We start from the raw sequence: 18,998 nt of genomic DNA on the forward strand, positions 1-18,998 counted from the left end.
AGGGTAATTTTCAAAGCCTCAGGTACAAAGTACATATCCAGGCCTCACTAAAATCAGTGGCCAAATTCTTTACTGACTTTGCAAAATTGTGAAATTTCTAAGTTCTGAGCACCATAATTTTTTCCTTCCTCTTTTGCTTCAACTCCCAATAGCAATGTTCAGTCAGGGTATCCGTATGTGTCTATTCCTGGCATGAACTTATATTAATTTAATTTATAGATACCATAATGTGTAAGCATATATTATGATAATTGAAATTTCCTCTGCTTAAATTTCTTATTACCTTAATTTTGTAGAATGTGTAAGTTAGTGTTTAGTAGTGAAAAATGGTTATTTATTTTCCAAGGCCAGTGACAAAAAGGAAAAAAAATTTAAGGTGTAATTACTCTTTTTCCATTTTGGTGTACAAGATAATCATAATGATTTTGATTAAAGACTTGTTGGGACAGCTATACATAAATGCTAAATGATGTGGTCTAAATATTAATAGAAATGGCTTTGTTCTAATCAACTTTGCTTCTATTTAAGGTGAGGAGTGGTGATACAAGCTTGTTCAGCCACCTTCAGGAAAAAAAAATACATTTACAACTTCATTGTTATTGCTTTTTTGAAAACAAATCCAAACAACTTTAATAATGAGGGAGAAGGAAAAACAGTAGAGTGAAAACATTCGATCATACTTCTGCATCAGAGTTCCTTATTTAATTAACAGTAGGACACAAAGATCCTAACATTGTCTTTTCTGACAATGTAAAAATAACATTGTCCCTGTCCTGAAGATCTTGAAGTCTAAACATGCTCACTCTTGATATATTTATTTGTTATTAAGTTGAAAAATATTGACTTGATTTTACCAAGCAGATGGCATTGCCAAGTAAAGCCATTTTAAATACTTGAAAGTATGAAGAGGCATTATCAAAGGGACATAGATGGCACGTACTTGCTTCATTCTCCAGCAGACTCTTTATAGGTGACTCATGGAGATTGTCCAAATGCCTAGAGTTTATTGAAGGACTTCAGTATTATTGGGTTAAGTCTAATCAGCTACAATGTAACAAGCCATTGGAAAAATACCTTAAGCTAGTGAAGGTGTCATTCTTGATTCAAAATAAGCACATAATAATGTGCTCAGAGGGCTCACTTCTCTACTTTAAGGAGAAAGAAGATACTTTTTTTTAAAAAAAAAGTAAATACTGATAAATAATTTTGCACTATTTATACACCAGCAAAGATCTCAAAATACAGACTCTGTTCTTGGAAAAAAATCAAATGCAACAAAAGATTTGTCAGAACAAGGTAGAAGAAAAGCGGAAAATCCAACCATTACTGAGACTGATAAGTAAGAAGAATTTTCTTCTGCCATCTTCCTAGGCCATGTGAACTTTAGTTATCAAACTATAATTAAAATCCAAGATCAATTATCATCTGTATTTCACACCAGATAAAAACATACAGGAGAGTTCTTTAAAGCTGTAGAAGGAAAAATTGAAGACTGGTGTGCAAATGTTTCAAGCAGCAGAGTTGTGGCTTTCTGATAGAGAAAAACTTAGACTTCCACAATGCCTGATAAAGGTCAAAATCCTTTTCAAAACAATGAGGAAGGAGAGCAGGTGTATAGCAGGTAGAATGTATAAATAAGATGGATCATGCAGAATGTATAAATAAGGTAGAAATAAGTCTTCCACAAAATTATTGCCAGATATGTTAATTTATAGGGCTTCAGCTAATGTAAATTAAAATTATGCATTCACTGGATTGGACAGTAGAGTTTAATTGATCTCATTGAAGCCATAATCCATCTGTCATTGAAGCCATAATCCTTCCATTTTAAGGAAGCAAACAATTTGTGAATATATCTAGAAAAGACTAAGGTGCTGAAATGTTTCAAGTAGAATACTTTTCAAACAGGTAATTTGAAATATGTATAAAGATTTTTACATAAAACTTTGCAAATCAAGAAAAAAGATTGAGTGGAAATACTTTTTTTCCAGTCTTAGCATAAATGAAATATTGCTGCTCTTTCACTATATAATGGCATATAAGGCTTAAATTGTTATGAAGCCTGATTTTTTCAGGTGACAAATGCTACAACTGTTTTCCCCTGGAGAAGTTTATTTCAACCATAAGCATGCAGAAGGTTTAGCACAGGTATTGTATGTGATTAGTAATAATTTTATCCCCGAAAAACCTTCAAACAAAACCTATTTTCAATGAATTCAAAGACAGTAAAATCAGGCCCTCAGCTAGAAAGTGATATTTTGGTTGCATTTTTGTTAACATCTGCTTAAAACCTCTTAAGCAGACGTTGACTAGTGCAGTTGCAAACTCTTATTTGTGTATATGTTGTATAGTTTATATTGGTACCCTGAATTTTATAAACAATTACAATTCAAAAACATTCTGACATCATACTGTCACTCATTGTCAAACATACATTTATTCTCAGCACTTTTTGATTAGTTAATATTATCTCTGTTTAAAAGGAAGGAATATTTAACTCCTGTAAGCCTTCAAAATCTCTGTTAATGACTGGCCCTATACCCATGCTGCTCCCTATCTTTCCAAGTCATATCTGACCTTGGGGAACCTTCCTAAGCAATTGAATTTTCAAGTTTTATGGGGGGGGGGGGGGTTAAAAAAAAAAAGAAGGAATAATTGCATATCGTTTTGTGGTTTTGGTTTTGCTTGCACCATGACAAAAGACAAGGTCTATTAATTACATCTTTGTCTTCCAAGCATCGCAGCCCAACATTTTTGTTCCCTCAGCTTTCAGCTGAAGAGGATTTATGCAGCTGACCTTCACCACTTCTTTTAAAAGAAAATCTTCACTTTGGGATCTGGCACAAAACCTAAGTATTGAAATGAGTGCTGTATTACTTTTGGATCATTGTCCTCCAAAACATGAATAAAGCTGGAAATTAAAATCAATACAACATGCTAGCACTTAATAACAGGTTTAAAGAAAAAAAAATCATGTAGAATTTTCAAAGTACTTACTATTGTAAAACTGCCTTTTTTTTTTTTTTTAAAGACAGGATCTAGCATTAACTTTATTATGGTGGAGGCATAATTGTGGTGCAGAGTGCATTTCCTGTGACTATTATTTTTCTGAGTATCTTTTAGGTAAAATCAGTTTGCTAAAAATGTAAATGAGTCTTGTAATTTCTTTCTGCTTTGCAAAAGCAATTTTGGCAATACAGTGCAGTTTTAATTTGTGAGACAAAGTAATACAGTGTAGTTGAGTGAGCACTTGAGATTTCTGAGCTATGCTTTTAATCTTATGGTCAGGTATTCAGCTTCTGTGTATCTTAGAATGAAGCTTCCACATGTATGGTGGTGTTCAAAGTAAATACACCCAGTCCGCTCACTGGGTTTGTGTATGTGGGAAAAAATATATCAGCATATAAAATGGTTTGACTATTGGAAGAGTACTGTGTAAGAAACAGGCAACCCATATTGGTTCAGATCTGCTTCAATAAGTACTCCTTCTGCCTATAGTGAAGCTTTAGTCCCCTGGGGATAGATTGCTAAGTGCCAAAAAAATGTTTCACGTTTTCTAAGTCACAGTTCTGAGTTTAACAGTGACTTTGACAGTACTCTAAACTTTTAATTGGAAAACCAATTATTTTATTTAAAGTTGAAAACTATGCTGTCTGGAAAGTGCAAAGAAGTTATTTATTCTGGGTAAAATAGTTAGAAAGCTGAGGAAAGGTAAATAAAGAGAGATGAAATAATGAAGAATTATATAAACCAGAAAATGGAATACCATCTGAGATGGCAAGCAATATTAGAGAAACTATTAAATGTCAGAGTTTCAAATCATCTTATTTTGAGCTAAATGTATGAGTGATACAGTCTTGTTGAGAAGAAAGGTAGGCATCTGCAGTAAAGTTAATTAGTGCAGTGGCTTGAGGGGAAATTCAGGTTAGATGTAAGGAAGAAGTTCTTTGCTGTGCGGGTGGTGAGGCACTCGAACAGGCTACCCAAAGACGTGGTAAATGCTCCATGCCTGGCAGGGTTCAAGGCCAGGTTGGGCAGAACCTTGGGCAGCATGGTCTAGTGTGAGGTGTCCTTGCCCATGGCAGGGGGGGTCAACTACGACATGGTAGCTGTCCCATTGGTTAGGTTTGGTTTTTTTTGGTGTGCTGCTTATCTGGAGCTACATCTTTACTGAAGGAATATATGACATGGTATGGATAATGTAAGCCAAAAAGCCAGGTCAGTGAGATGGGATATTCTGTATTGTAGAATTTGTGCTCTGTATTTCTGGTTCCCAACTCACTAGCTACACATGAAGTCTATAAAGCCACCTTCTGTGGTCAGAAGGTTTTGAAGAAAGGGTAGGATGACTGCAAAGCATGTGATGACAACTCCCAAGGCTCAAACACACAGCAGTTGTCACATGTCAGCTACTTGAAGTAATGAAGTATGTGCTCACCTGAGGTAAGCAGATAGTGAACAGATAGTAAAACAAATTTCTGCCATGTGAGCTAAAACTTATTTGCTTAAACCTCATTGAGATATAGTGGATATTTGATTATTCATTAAACTATCATAAGACTCGTAATAATTTCTTGCTTGAACTGAGGCTTTAAGAGAAGTCTAAAATGTCCTAAGAATCAGTAAAACCTTTTACTAAACATGTATCTGAATAATATTCTCATATAATGATATGGCAGGCTTTAGCTTTATTTTGAATCAGTTCTCAGACCTTTTCATTCAGCTTATGTAATGGCTGTTTGATTTCCTTTTTTAGTTGCTTGCTACTTCAAAGCATATTATTGCTCTGTTCTAAAATTCACAATTATTTATCTGTTTCTGCCTTTTATAGTCTAAAAAGAATGTCAGACTTGCAGTGAGAAATGCAAGTACTACAAGGAGATGATGAAGCAGTGACTTTTCTCCTAAAGACAATGCTGTATGTTCAGTCTTTTCTCAGGCTTGTTTTTCTATGTGCTTACTACAGAATAGTATGTGGAAAGAACAGGCAAATGTGCCCCTGTATCAAGCATACACAAAGGCAATAGCTGGTTGCTGGTAACTGTAGCTGTGTAGCTTACATCAAAGCGAGGGTTTGGTAGAGTGTTGTGACAGTAGAATGTTTTCCCCCCTGAGAGCTGCTGCTAGTAGTTTATGTAGCTTAGCAGCTCTGTTGTGCCTGCTTATGAGGGTGCTGTCACCATAAGGTCTGTTTCTTAACATTTCTTCTAGTGTTTCTTTCAGGACAGTGAGATCACAGCATAGTATCTAATGTTGAGTATCAAATCTTGTAGATAATGAGTTTGAATCGTAGCATCAACTGTTTTGGAAAAGACCTGTAAGACCACCATGTCCAACTGTTACCCCAGGACTGCCAAGTCCACCACTAAACCATATCAGTAAGGGCCTCATTTACACAGGTGGGTTTCTTTGGTTTTGGGGGGAGGGGGTTTGGAGGTTTTTTTTTACACTTCCAGGGAGGGTGGTTCCATCACTTCCCTGGGCAGCTTGTTCCAATGCCTGATCACCCTTCTGGTGAGGAAATTCTTCCTGATATCCAGTCTACACCTCCCCTGGTGCAGCTTGAGGCTGTTAGCTCTTGTCCTATCACTTGTTACTTGGGAGGCCAGCCACCTCCTCGCTCCATCCTCCTTTCAGGTAGTTGTAGAGAGCAATAAGGTCTCCCCTGAGCCTTCTCTTCTCCAGACTAAACTACTCCAGTTTCCTCAGCCATTCCTCATCAGACTTGTGCTCTAGGCCGGATAAAATACATCCCTGCAGTTGAATTTATGCATCCTAAAACCCAAATACAAGGATGAACTAGATCTGCAGTCATTCAGTTGTATTTTGCTGCAGAGTTGCTTCTCATCTCATTTTCCTTTTCAGAGGAGCCATGTGAAGTTTCCAGCAAGCCATAGTAGTTGCTCCTGTGACCATTGAAATAAAGTTTATCCAAAGCTCTTTATTATTGAACTCATATTCTATAGTTTGATTTAGTAGAAGTTTGGCTTCCAAAGTGGGATTAAGCTCTGCAGTTGCAGAGGTGGGGATGCCAAGTTTTTGCTTAGCAATACTAGGAATCTGTTAAATGTCTGAGTGAATATAATGCATGATGTAGTGCATCAAGTGGTTTATTGGTGTAGTGAATTTCATCCTTATAGTCTTTATACACAAAATACAAAGCTTGACAGGATTGTTCGTAAAATATTAATGTAATACACCCAATGATATATGTCTAAAAGTTATAATGTGCAAAACAGTAAAGGTAATATTTGAAGTTCTTAGAAAGGTAGTGTTGTGAAAGAGCTAACTGGATCATTGCGAACAAAATTAAAGGTCATGTAGTTTAGCAACATGTAACATCTTACTTAACTGTATGTAGGAGATTTTTGACCATTGCTTCCCAAATGAGTAAATCTGGCCTATCAAGTGGGATGATAGAGGGATGGATGCTAGATCTAATAATTTTAATTACCTGGATTTCTTCTGTTGAAATATGGTTGCCAGGATATTGTTGCCTGAGATATATAGAGACAAATACAGATGCTATATTCTTGCTTGTACAGAGTATAAGGATGACATAATTTTTGTAAAGTTTTCCCATCTGAACATTTTTCATGCAGTTAAAAAATAATGTTTGTCATATCTGTATACTTGAAGTGTTGTATTATGTCTGCTTCTTAATGTGAACAGAGAAGTTATTCTGTATGTGAAGAATTCATCTTAAATGAAAGAAACAAGAGAGACCTCAGAAAGGTAAGAGATTAAATTTGAGACAGATTTTTTAATTTTGTTTCTGGCTTTATACTGCTATAAATCAACATATTCAGATCATTAACTGAGCATACTGCTCCACCAATCTCAAGAGTTTTATAGCCTAGTTCAGGCTGCTTTTTCAGATGACCTGTCTTGCAAGAATTTATAAAACTGTGGTCCCTGTGCACTGTAGGCTGGAGTGTGGTTACCGGTACAAAGGCAGCACAAATAACCTAACATAAGTTACTAGCAATGGCAGCACAAAGCTAATTAAGTTATTGCAATGCCCAAAATGTCTTCAATATCTCACTTAAAATTGGCTTAGCTATGTTTGGCCTAGGGCGTTAGAACTGTACAGGTTTGGAAGAGGACTTGTTTTTTAAAAATCAATGAATGACATTGTGTTCCTAGGGAAAAGAGTGAAGTTACTCCTGCAGGACAAACATGCGGTTATCCCACCGTAGATAAGACAGCACATGTGTTCAAATGCTAATAGGCTTTAAAAAGAACATCTTTAGTTTATTTTTTCATTCCTTTTATTAAATTTGCATATATAGATTATTTGAATGTAGAACATATGTGGGTTTCTTTAATCATCTTTTATTTAAAAGAGCATAAAATGTATCTTGGGGTTAGAAAATGTTCGACTGGTTTTGATCAGTGTGGTTTAAGGTCTATGCATTTGGATCAGACTTCAGTGATTTTAGATATTTTCCTCTTCTGGTTAATACTTCTCATGTTGCTGAAGGCTTTTGGGGGTTGGTTTTTGGTTGTGTGGGGGTTTTGTGTTATTTTTCTCCTTCTTTCATGTTTCATCAGTAAAGCATTCCATCATCTTACTTTTTAAATATGTTAAGTTGTGGTCAGGATTTCTAACAAAATTCAGGTTGTATCCTGGGAATTATGTCTGCTTAACATTCCATTTTTGCAGTACTGTATCTTCATTCTCCCATGCATATGCAAACAGCCCTTCTTCCCCCCACTGCTTGGTCCTATTCCTTGCAAAAGATGAATTCTTCTAACAATCAGAATTGTCCTAAAGTTCCTGTGATTTGGTTAAGAAGTAACACCTTATTAGGATATGGCTTTCCTCATGGTCAGGTTAAAGGAGATTTTTATTTAAAAAAATATAAATAATTAACAAAAGATAAAATTAAAGAGCTCATTTTATAGTTAATGTACTTGACATGTGTTTGTATGTATATATATATATATTAGCAGCATCGAAAATTCATTCATGCAGTTTATAGAAAAAGGGGAGAGGGAGGGAAGGGAAGGAATTTGGAGGCTTTTCGTGTTCATTTTTCTTTATTGGTGAGGGATTTGCAGCTTTCTATTGAAAGCCTGAATTTCAAAGTGATGCCAGGGGACTGTATGTTTTGCAGCATCTTTAGTATGCTAGAATATATACACAGATATATCAACATTTCACATTTCTCTCTGATGCAATTTGTAAATTGTTTTTCTTTTCCTGTCTTATGTGGGCCTCTCCAGCAGCACTGGGACATCCATGTGCTGAAGGGTATGTTTTGTCATTCCCAGTAGCAGCATGTTGGGATCAGGTTTCCCATAGAACCATGTTATTGTCTGGGTAGTGAAGAAATAGCATAATTTTCTTCTGTTAGTGTGGCACTGTTCTGATAAGGAAACAATTTTATTTTTCTATAGTGCGAGTGTAATTTTATTTAAATCATGCTGAAACATATCTTTTTCCTTCTTGGAAAAGCTGAAAAATATACAGGAATTAATGTTTTAGCAAACAATATATACTTGTATGAGGTGCCTCATGACTTACTGCTTATAAGATTTTAAACATATGATCTGCTCTTAAATTGTGACACAAATGTGGTCATACTCTCCTTGTTCAGGCTATTGTTAGACTTCTGAACTAAGCCCACAGGGCTTATGTACAGTGAATATCCAAGGATTTTGGTATGCACTGACAAGCTTTCCTTTGTCTCTGGCATTTTTAGTTTGCTGCTGCTTCACAGTAGTTGGAGTCTAAATCCCAGATGTTTTGGAAACATCCTGCATGTTTGTTTTTTCTGTCTTGTTTGAGGACAAGTAATTGACTAACCCATTCCTCACATTACTCCGTAGATATGTTGTCTAAGGTCTATAGTTCAACACTTCCAAAATTGATAGAAACAGTACAAGAAAAAATAGTTTTGAGGGAGTCCTAAACCAGCATGAAGCTTTATTTAATGCCATGAAAAATAACCAATTTCAGTATTCCTTTGCCTTTGTCTTTTCTCATTTGCCTGAAACAGTCTGGGGGATGAATGATGTCCAGAAACAGTCATCATTATTGTCTTCTAAATCATGAAGTTCATCCAACATTTTATTATTCGTCATTTATCAGCAGTATTATTTAGTACATTTTATCCTGACTAGGGTTTTGCTACTTACTTGCCTGTTTCTTATTGTCTTTCCTTTTCCTATCGTTGTGAAGTCTCATCTTTGTTTCTGTGCATTTGGTGCATGACTTTTTTTCTTTTTCCTTGTTTAAGGAAAGGTGATTCCCAAACCACATCAGTGATAAAGACAAAAGTATTAGCTCTCTCTAACTCTAGCCAATATCCTTAACATTCTACTTTTTTAGTCATAGCAGTGGAGAAACTTCAGCTTTTTCCATTGTTCCTAGGTTGATTAATATATATGCTACTAGCAGAAATAAACTTGTTCTATGGATACAGTAATTTTTATAGTGATATTTTATGATCTATTGTTCCTCAGTGACACACATAACTGTTCCCCAAATCATTATGTATGGTCCATGAACTTCCACTTATTTTGCATGTGTAAACTTGGTCTCTGGTAAAAAATGTAGCAGAAAAGCTTAAAAAGACTTTCTAAGCAGCCTTTTTTGCTTGTCATAAATTCTTTTTTTTAATCCATGATACAAGAACAATTACACATTACTCCAGCTGGATTTATATTGATGGAAAGGCTTACTGCCACAAATCAGCGGAATCTTAATAGAATTTTATATGTAAAATTCGAATTACTAAGGTGACTTCTGCACATTTTCTGTTGCCAGCTCCTGATGTAAGGTGTTTTAACAGTTTAATCATTAAGCCACATGTGTAAACATCTGTTTGTTGCCTCTTCTATTTGATGGTCAGCTTCTCCCTGGAAATAGTAGCAGGCTTTGTATCTATAATTTAAAAGTATTGGAGGGATAGCTGGTCATCTAGTGATAGAACCGATCATAATTGGTATCAAGTATTAATTATGGTCACTCTACTTAGTTTAAACTGGCTACTAAATCTGGATTTGAGAGGAACTTTCTCAAGAGTATACAGATAAAAACCTTTTGTTCTTTTGTATATAAGTTTTATTGTTTTGAGAGGAGGAAAAGATGCTAGTTTGTGTTTGTTGGGTTTGGGGGGTGGAGTGGGGGTTTGAGTGGTTTTTTTGTTGGTTTTTTTTTTGTAGTTTTGCTTTTTGGTTTTGTTTGTGGTGGTAGTGCTTGCTTTTCCTTTCCATACCAAATTTAGGATGACAATGTGTAACTGTGTGTCATGGTTTAAAACCAAGTCCGCACAGCTCATTCACTCACTCCCCCCCTCGGTTCCCCAACTCCCAGAGAGTTAGGAAGGAGAATCCAAAGAATGTAGCCCCCACGGGTTGAGATAAGCACAGTTTAATAGCTAAGGCACAACACAAATCACTACTGCTACTACTACTACAAATAATAATGATAAAGCCAATACCAAGTGAAGAGAATACAACACCTCACCAACCACCGACCCATAACTCACCCCACCCTTCCCGACCGAGCACCGACAGATACCTCCTCCATCCCCCCAGAGCTCCAGCCCTTCTGGGTCTCTCCCGGTTACCTCCTGGGTATGACGTGCTATGGTATGGAATACCTCTTTGGCTAGCTTGGGTCAGGTGTCCTGTCTCTCCTTCCTCCCGGCCTCCCCTCCTCCCTGGCAGAGCATGAGCTCAGAAAAGGCCTTGGGCAAAACCAAACATTTGAGCAGTAACTCAAAACATCCTTGCTATCAGCAACTGTTCCCAGCCCGAAAGTCAAAACACAGCACTGCACCAGCTACCAAGAAGGAGAAAAATTACTGCTACTGCTGAACCCAGGACAGTTGCATACATAAATGAGATCTTCATAATGGATACCAGCGTGTGAAATAAGATGACTTCACTTTTGTGTTTCATTATAGCAGTAGCAACATACAAGCCAGAAAACCCATTGAAGCCACAAGCCTGATGCAAGATTAAATGTTCCAATTAACAAAAAAAAAAAATCTGTGCAGGAAAATGAAGGCATGCAGGAACACAAACTTGAACTCAGTTAACTAATTTTTCTACACAGTTTAGGATAAATGAAATTATGAGGATGGCTAATACAATTGATTCAATGTGTTCATTAGCATTTGTGTGGAGGAACTGCGGTTGACAGAAATGCATTCTAGATGTGGTAGGAAGAAAGCCCTAACTGACCCTAACTGATAAAAATACTTTGGGGATCTTTTTAAAATTAAATATGGAAATTCATGTTATAGAACTCCAGTTTTAAGTGTAAATATCATTTCTGCTGCAGATTTAGCCTGATTAATAATCTTCATATTTTAGTCACTGAATAGAGCATGTAATCATGTGTTGTCATTTATATTTTATCAGCTATAGCATGCTGCTTTATTGCATGGATAGCAATTATGCATAGGCAGAAAGGATAATAAGCAACATTTTGAATACAGTGTATTTTGAAGTCCCGAAGCATAAATTCTTCAAAACAATCACAGAGTGGTTGAGGTTAGAAGGGACCACCAGTGGTCATCTACTCCAGTCTTCCTGCACAGACAAGGTCACCTAAGCACATTCCTCAGAGTTGTGTCGAGATGGCTCTTGAATGTCTCCAGGGAAGGAGACTCCACCACCTCTCTGAATAACCTATTGCAATGCTCAGTCTCCCTCATGGTAAATTTCTTCCTCGTACCCAGGTGGAACTTCCTGTGGTTTAGCTTATACCCACTGCATTTTGTCCTGTCTCTTGAAACCACCAAGAAGAGACTTGTCCTGTCCTCTTGACACTCTTCCTTCAGATACTTACACACATTGATCAGATCCCTCTAGAGCCTTCTCTTCTCTAGGCTGAACAGGTCCAGCTCCCTCAGCCTTTCCTCATAAGAGAGTCTCCAGACCTTTAGTCTCTTGTCTGGATTGGAGATCTTGGCTGGACTTGGTCCAGATGCTCCATGTCTCTCTTGTACTGTGGAGCCCAGAACTGGACGCAGTGCTCCAGGTGGGGTGTCACCAGGGCTGAGTAGAGAGGGAGGATCACCTTCCTTGACCTGCTGGAAATACTTTTCCTAATGCAGCCCCAGAAAACAGGGGCCTTCTTGGCCACAAGGGCATGTTGATGACTCATGGACAGCTTGATGTACACCAGGATCCCAAGGTCCCTCTTCTAAAAGCAAACAAGAGAAAAAGCACAATAAAAAATATTTAGTATGATTCATGTTACTATGCCATGCTTAGGCAAATTTAACCGTCTAGTTAAAATTTTTAGACACTAAGTTTCACTCATTTGAAAACTGATTTTTTTTTGCTAGGAAGTTTCACTGAATTCGGCCCAAGATCACTCATGTTAAATCAAATCTTGGGCAAAGCGCATTGGGGATGCTATAGGATATAAAAATACACAAGTAGTTTTAGGAGCTGAATATTGATGGAAGCATTATCTTCCCCATCTTGTGAGTACCTCCAGAGTCCTTCTGTGTCCCCTAAATACTACCTAAACGGCAGTGGTCATGTTTGTGCGGTACAAGTGCATGTGCCAAACAAAACAGAACTGAAACTCTGTTGCTACGGGTTTCTGCCATAGCAGGGGCAGTAGCTCTCCTTTGCAAGTTACTGATTTAATGAAGTTTCTAGGAAATTAAAATATTTTTGAGACCTCTTTTATAAATTTTGGCTAAATTTGACTAACAGTGGTTACAGGATGCAAGACCAATGAGCAAGCAACTTAAGCAAAAAGTTTTATTTCCCAGAGGATGGTAATGCTAGAAGGCAGTAAGCAACTTGTTTTTGCCTCAAATGGGTTCAAAGCAGCAGTTGCTATGAAAGGGATGCATACAGATGTAAGAGAAACACAGCTTCTGTTGCAGATAAATGAAACACTTGGCACTTGTGGTCTGAGAAATTCTGAGAAAACTGGACAATGATGAATTACAGGGGCTAGTAAGGCTCTAAATGGAAGACTGGAGCCATGTTAAATCACAAGAGAGTATTTCAGTTTGTGGGTGAAAATGTAGTTCAAGAAGATGGAAGATGTTAAAATGTCTTGTCAGAGAGCCAGTAATCATGCCAAGGACTGTCAGTGGACAAAGGACATCAAAACCTGATTTTTTGAAACACGTAGCTACTTCTTCTACCTTCAGATCAAGCTTAAATGCCAGTGTTAAAGAAGTTTCTCAGAACTTTACTTATTGTGTTGATTCTGGGGACAAAGAATGTCTGAAGTGTGGAATAGTAGACTTCCTAATGCAAGCTCAAGCCTGATACGGCACAAATGAGGTGTCCAACCTCTTGTTTCCTTATGTTGCAGGGACTGTGCTATGTTACAATGGACTCATCTTTGCCCATTTCTACAAGCATGCTCATGTTTCCTGCATTACTCCTCTATGGAATGTGTTTTCTCACTTTTGCTTTGTTTGATCTGTTTCTGCCTTGCTGCTCTTATTAACCATTATCAAAAGGAAGTTAATTTAGTATCATTGTTTGCTTTGTTCTCTTAAAGCAGCCCTAATATGTCCTCACCAAACTTACTATATAATATTTTTGCATACATTCTGATGCAATTTTTTTACATAATTCACCCTCAACTCTTATCTGTACTTGAATTGTGACAGTTTTTTTAAACAGGGTTTGGCTTACTTGTATTTATAACTTTACAATACCTGGTGTAAGTAGGACTCTTAGTTAGGATCTGTGGATGTAATTGTAATACTTAAAAATGAAGAGGCTGAATTGGTTAAAGGACTGCAGTAAGATCTATGTCTGTTTCAGAGATGAGCTCTGAATCATATACATGTGATTCTCCTGCAGGTACCTGAATATCATGTGGTAAATGTTTTGCGTTTCTTTTCCCTCTTCATGCTACATTTGTAGTTACATTTTCTCATGGGATACAAACAGCTTCTGTGGACATCAGTGGGAATTACTCATGCTCTATGAGTGGAGACCAGAGTCCATGACTGAACTGAAGCCAGTGTTCTTTAAAAGTTCACATCTTGTATTGCTCTGTAATTTAGAATCCTTCTGACCAAACAAGGGGGGGAGAATGTGAATAATAGCAGCTGTTTTGAAAAAATTCAAAGGGTTAACAGAACATGATGTAAACTGTTTCATCTGTTCTTCCTACTTGTCCATTTTAATCAGAAATGAGTAAGTAGAGCTTATATGCAATGAACTTGAAGAATGCTAATGGGATGCCTGCATCATGTTGTACTCAGAGTACTTATGCCAGAATAGGAAAGCCTTTAATTCTGTGAGGCAAGAAAGAGGCTTTCTGAAGAGTTACTTTAAATTTAAACTCTCATTCTAATATTAGACAGCCTGCTGGATCTCTGAGTTAAAAATTGCCTCAGCTTTAGTTACTAGAGCCAGATGTAACATTGACCTTAAATGGTAAAAGCTCCCAAGAGTGAAAGAGAGGCTGGCCTGAGGGGAAAAAGAGGAATAACTGAAGTTTTAGGTAAGTAATCTCTGTAACTGAGAATAAGGTCTTTTTCAGCCGTGAAACAGAACGGAACCATGTTTCCTTCTTAAAGGTATAGTACCTTGTTGTTGTGATACCAAATAGCTGGTTCTTTCCAACTTTCCTCCCCTACACCCTTCAAATTCTACCCCTTCTTCTGATTTTAGCTGCTTAAGAAGTGAGTGTAGTTAATGAAACCTAGTGCACTGTATGTACTGTTTGGGAATGTACAAGAATGAAAAAGAAAAAGCTGTGTTAATTATACTGAGACTTGATTACTGAAGGTTTATAGTCAGTAATTCAAGACAACCTGATTCACAGATACTGTTAGCTGTCAGAGTCTTAGTTAGCAGCAATACAAGTGATAGGGAAACAAATTTATTTTTTTTATTATTTATTTTATTTTTATTGCATGACTTTCCTTCCCACAAGCTTGCTTTTAACAGTGCCGGAGTTCATTTTGATGGATTACTTGTGTCTGGAACTTATCTTTAAAAAGGCACTTCCAGAGCTTTTTCTTTATGCCTTGTGTTTGGTTTTAATTCTATTAGATGTAAATTAATACTATTAAGTGTGCCTAATTGGAATGTTGTACAGAAAAAAACCTAACCAAATCAACCTTCAAATGTTACAGCTTTAATACAAAAAATCACAGTATTTACATTTCCTGGTATTTTGTTCTTCAGTTTTATCTAAGCCATTTGGTAGGTGCTCTGCACTGAAGCATATTTTCTTGGCAAATTAAAAACTTCTTGTCTTACTAATGTGTATGTTAAACTTTTCTTCTCAGACAGTAGTATGTAAACAACATGAAAGTATGAGGTCAGTTCAAGGAAAGTGAAGGCTGGGGGTTCTGTTACTAACTGATGTTAGTAACAACTTGTGTTAGTTGATTTTTCAAATTGTATAGAGAATGATTGCATCTGGTGAAAAAGTCTTTTCAATCAGCTGCAAGATTCCATCTTTGAGAAGTGATTAGACAGTAGATTTTAGTTTATGCTATGCAAAGTTCAGATGAATTTAGAGTTCTGAGCATAGACAGTGTTCCTGCAAGTGCTAACAGTTGCTGCAATTATATTTGATATGGTAGGTGTTATGCATACTTTAAAGAAAGGTTACTTCATCCAGGTTCAAGAGAATGTGGTAAATAAGTCTTATTTGTTAAAGCATTTCAAATCCAGTTGCAAAACTTACTCAATTTTCCTTTTCTTTTTCTCTAGATCATTGGTGAATAGCTTAGTTTTAGGTTTATCTCCTACCTAACCTTTATGTTTTAGATAAATAATTCAGATCATTATTGAGATCAAATAATTCAAATTTTGATCAACCAAATATCCAAAATCAACAATTATACCGAACTTGGAGTTTAATAGTCTAACAATGCAACCCATAGAAATCTAAGTTTATTAGAACTAACACTGGAAACGGCTTTAGGTGCCCCTGCCTTGGCAGGGGTTTGGAACATATGATTTTCAGAGGTCCCTTCCAACCCTAATGATTCTGTGCAATTAAGAAACAGCCCAATATAGCAAATGCTGGATACTAGAGAGCCCTCCCTGTTTTAATTATCTTGTGTTTTTGTAGTCTCCAAAGCCACTTGTTCTGATTTGTTGGTCCGGCACGTGTTAGTTTACTTGTGACGTTTTGTGCATCCCCTGTGCAAGGGTATGCAACTTTAGATGGTGTTTAGAAGGTGTTTAAGTTTCAGTTAGTTATTTTTAACTTTGTATATGGGCTTAAATAACTATTCAGTGTCTAACTCCTTCACTTCTGAACTACATATTTCTAATGTATCTTGTAGCATTTCGGCAAGTATAGTTCTTAATGCATCCAACCCTTTTTTTTTGTTTGAATATACAATATGTGTAAATTTCTCATCAGTGAAGATGTTATAATGACAGTAAGTGTAATTTAATACAAAAAGTACAGGTTGTTTATTTGTACATAGTGAAAATTTTGTGTTAACATCAGCACTATGGTAAAGTACACAGGGTTATCAATGTATTTCATTTATATAAATTCCTCTGCTTTACATCCACCTGAATTAAGCTCTAAATTAATTGCAGACATGAAACCTGAATAACTCACTACCGCCTATCTTCTTATGCATTTGAGTCAGTTTTAATAGTTTTAATAGTTATAGATTTTTTTAATAGGTTTCTATAGTTGTATTTGTTTGGGAGCAAAGAAGTGGAAGTTAAATATTACCTAGCAGTCAGATTCATGCTTCCAATCCTGAGCACCAACCTCTTCCATCCTCCTTTCGGTCAGTCTGCTTTCTGACAACTTCTAGTTGTAGTATGGTGTCAAACTACTTTTTGAAAATCTGAGTTAGACAGAGTATGGCAACTGAGGTATAGAAAGCTGAGAAGAGACAGATGTTGAAAGCTTCTTATTTCAAGGATCATCTATGTATGCTCTTTACGTGTCATGTTGTTCTTCTGCTTCATCTATTTGGTCTTCTTAATGAAGTGTGTAAGTCCAGCAAAAAGAAGCATCAAATGGCTTGTGAGTGGAAGGAGAAAGAAAATTCTTCCTGTTTCAAGGTTTGTGGGCTGTTAAAAGGTCTGGGGGATTTGTGTGCAGAGAGAGATCTTTTCTGTCCTAACTTGCAGCCTTCCTGTAAAATAAGCAGAAGAATTTCCTTGTGGTGTGTTCTCCACTGGTACATCCTTTGAAAAATGGGTTGAAGAGGTGGTTTGGATCTCAGTATCACTGACAGAAAATCTGAATGGATGATGGATCTTTGTAAGCTTATAAACTAGTGACTCAAGACATGAATTGTTGCTTATGTACAGGTGTGTTATGTAGAATTTATGTGCTTATCCACATGTATGTTATGTAGAGCTGTAACTCTTACAGAAGAACTGAGAAATAACTCAGTTTCCCTCCCTGGAAAGTAGGAAATTCTCAAAAGGATAGAGTGTTCTGATACTTAGAACAAGTGGACTTGCAGCCTCAGGTTTTGCTGGAAAGCTTAGGCTCTAAAAGCATTCCTGGATTTAATTCTCTTCATTTGGTAGATGCAATGTTTTTTAATTTTTCTTTTGTTTATTTCAGTGTGTCTATTGTTACTTTTACAATCTGAAAAATAATTTGAGAAATTCAATTTTATTTATGAATTAACAAATGTATTAAGTACTGAAAGATTTAAACAACAGTATGCCCAAAAACACTGACACGCGACACCCACACTCTCCCCCCCAAAAAAATCAAAGTACCACCTGCTAGAACTTTTACCTGTCCTTAAAATGTACAAAACCCAAAGTCTTTTGGTATCACAAGTCACTACGGACCCCTAATATTGTTGATGTGATCACCTGTGGGCTTGGCTAAATCAATCCTGTAGAATTTTATTTATTTTATTTTATTTTATTTTATTCTATTCTATTCTGTTCTGTTCTGTTCTATTCTATTTTATATACTAGCATTAATTGCTTGGATCAAGGAGCATGAGAGAGGCAGGGAGGGAAATATGCAAAGCTGGCAGCTGATGTATGTCAAGTTTGTATGTAAACCTGAAAGTCTTTTTCCCCAGCTAATGCTGAATTATGTTTTGTTGAGTTTTGTCATGGTACAAAGTTATACTTTGGTTATATTTTAGTTATACTGCACTGTCCCCTAATTTATCTACAAATGCATTTAGTGATTGTCCAGCACAGCTATCTCATGTCTATAAAATAGGGTCCACTGGGCTAGTTACTGCAATTTCGGCAAAGAACAAAGGAGTTAAAAAGTTGATATTACAAAGGGCAGCATGAGGGAATAATTTTATTTAGGAGTTGCACTCTTTTTCTTACCAGTTGTAAGGATTTGCATCCTGGAAATTAATTCATTGTAGAAATTGTGTGCTGTTGAGTCAAGTGCAGCAATTAGTTTGTGCTAGGGGCTTGCCCTCAGAGTAAAATTACTGCTGTTTATATAATTCTGCAGAATGTTTTGTAACACTGGAGTTATACACAGGGAATTTGGCTATGAGCCTTTGCTTTTGAAATCAACAGCAAAGTTTCCATTGACTTCAGTGGTGACAGATCAGGCTCGTGGTGAATACCACAAAGGTAAAGGCTACATTAGTTCTCAGGAAATAAAAGTCAGAAGTCTAGGAGAATTTGAATAGAAGCAGTGGGTCTATTTTCACCTTTCTTATTTTGGACTTACAGAGATGAACTAATAAATGGCAGGATCTATAGAATGAGATCTGTTTCTGAAATTTTGGAAGGAAAAAGTCTGCTATTTTATTTTCAAGTGTTCCCCTCTTTTCTCTGCAATGTCTCTGAAAAGGTCTTTCTAGAATGGGGTGTACGTGTGCAAGCAGTAGAATATAAATCAAGTGTGATACGTCTATTACCATTTCCTGTTGAAACTTCTAAAGCTGTGCTGAACTGCTGTAACTGTGAACAGAGAAAATAAAAATAACATGTCCAACCATAAGCTGAAGGAGAGCTTGTGGAGAGGAAGAGAAATAATTTAACAATGTATAAAAATGCACATATGCATCACAATTTCAGTCACTGAATTTCCCATAGTTTTCTTCTTCAGT

At 36.5% G+C, this 18,998-nt stretch overlaps 1 protein-coding gene across 1 annotated transcript in view; it reads left to right on the forward strand.

Annotated features, from left to right (window-relative positions):
* Window positions 1-14,472: 14,472 nt before the first annotated feature.
* IRAG1 (inositol 1,4,5-triphosphate receptor associated 1) overlaps window positions 14,473-18,998 on the forward strand; it is a 69,573-nt gene continuing 65,047 nt past the window's right edge. The window contains exon 1 of the mRNA XM_031055056.2: window positions 14,473-14,531. The gene's annotated coding sequence lies outside the window, so the exon portion shown is untranslated. The remainder of the gene's footprint in view (window positions 14,532-18,998) is intronic.

The sequence above is a fragment of the Melopsittacus undulatus genome, chromosome 4 (genome assembly GCF_012275295.1).
Source record: "Melopsittacus undulatus isolate bMelUnd1 chromosome 4, bMelUnd1.mat.Z, whole genome shotgun sequence".
NCBI classification, from domain to species: Eukaryota; Metazoa; Chordata; class Aves; order Psittaciformes; family Psittaculidae; genus Melopsittacus; species Melopsittacus undulatus.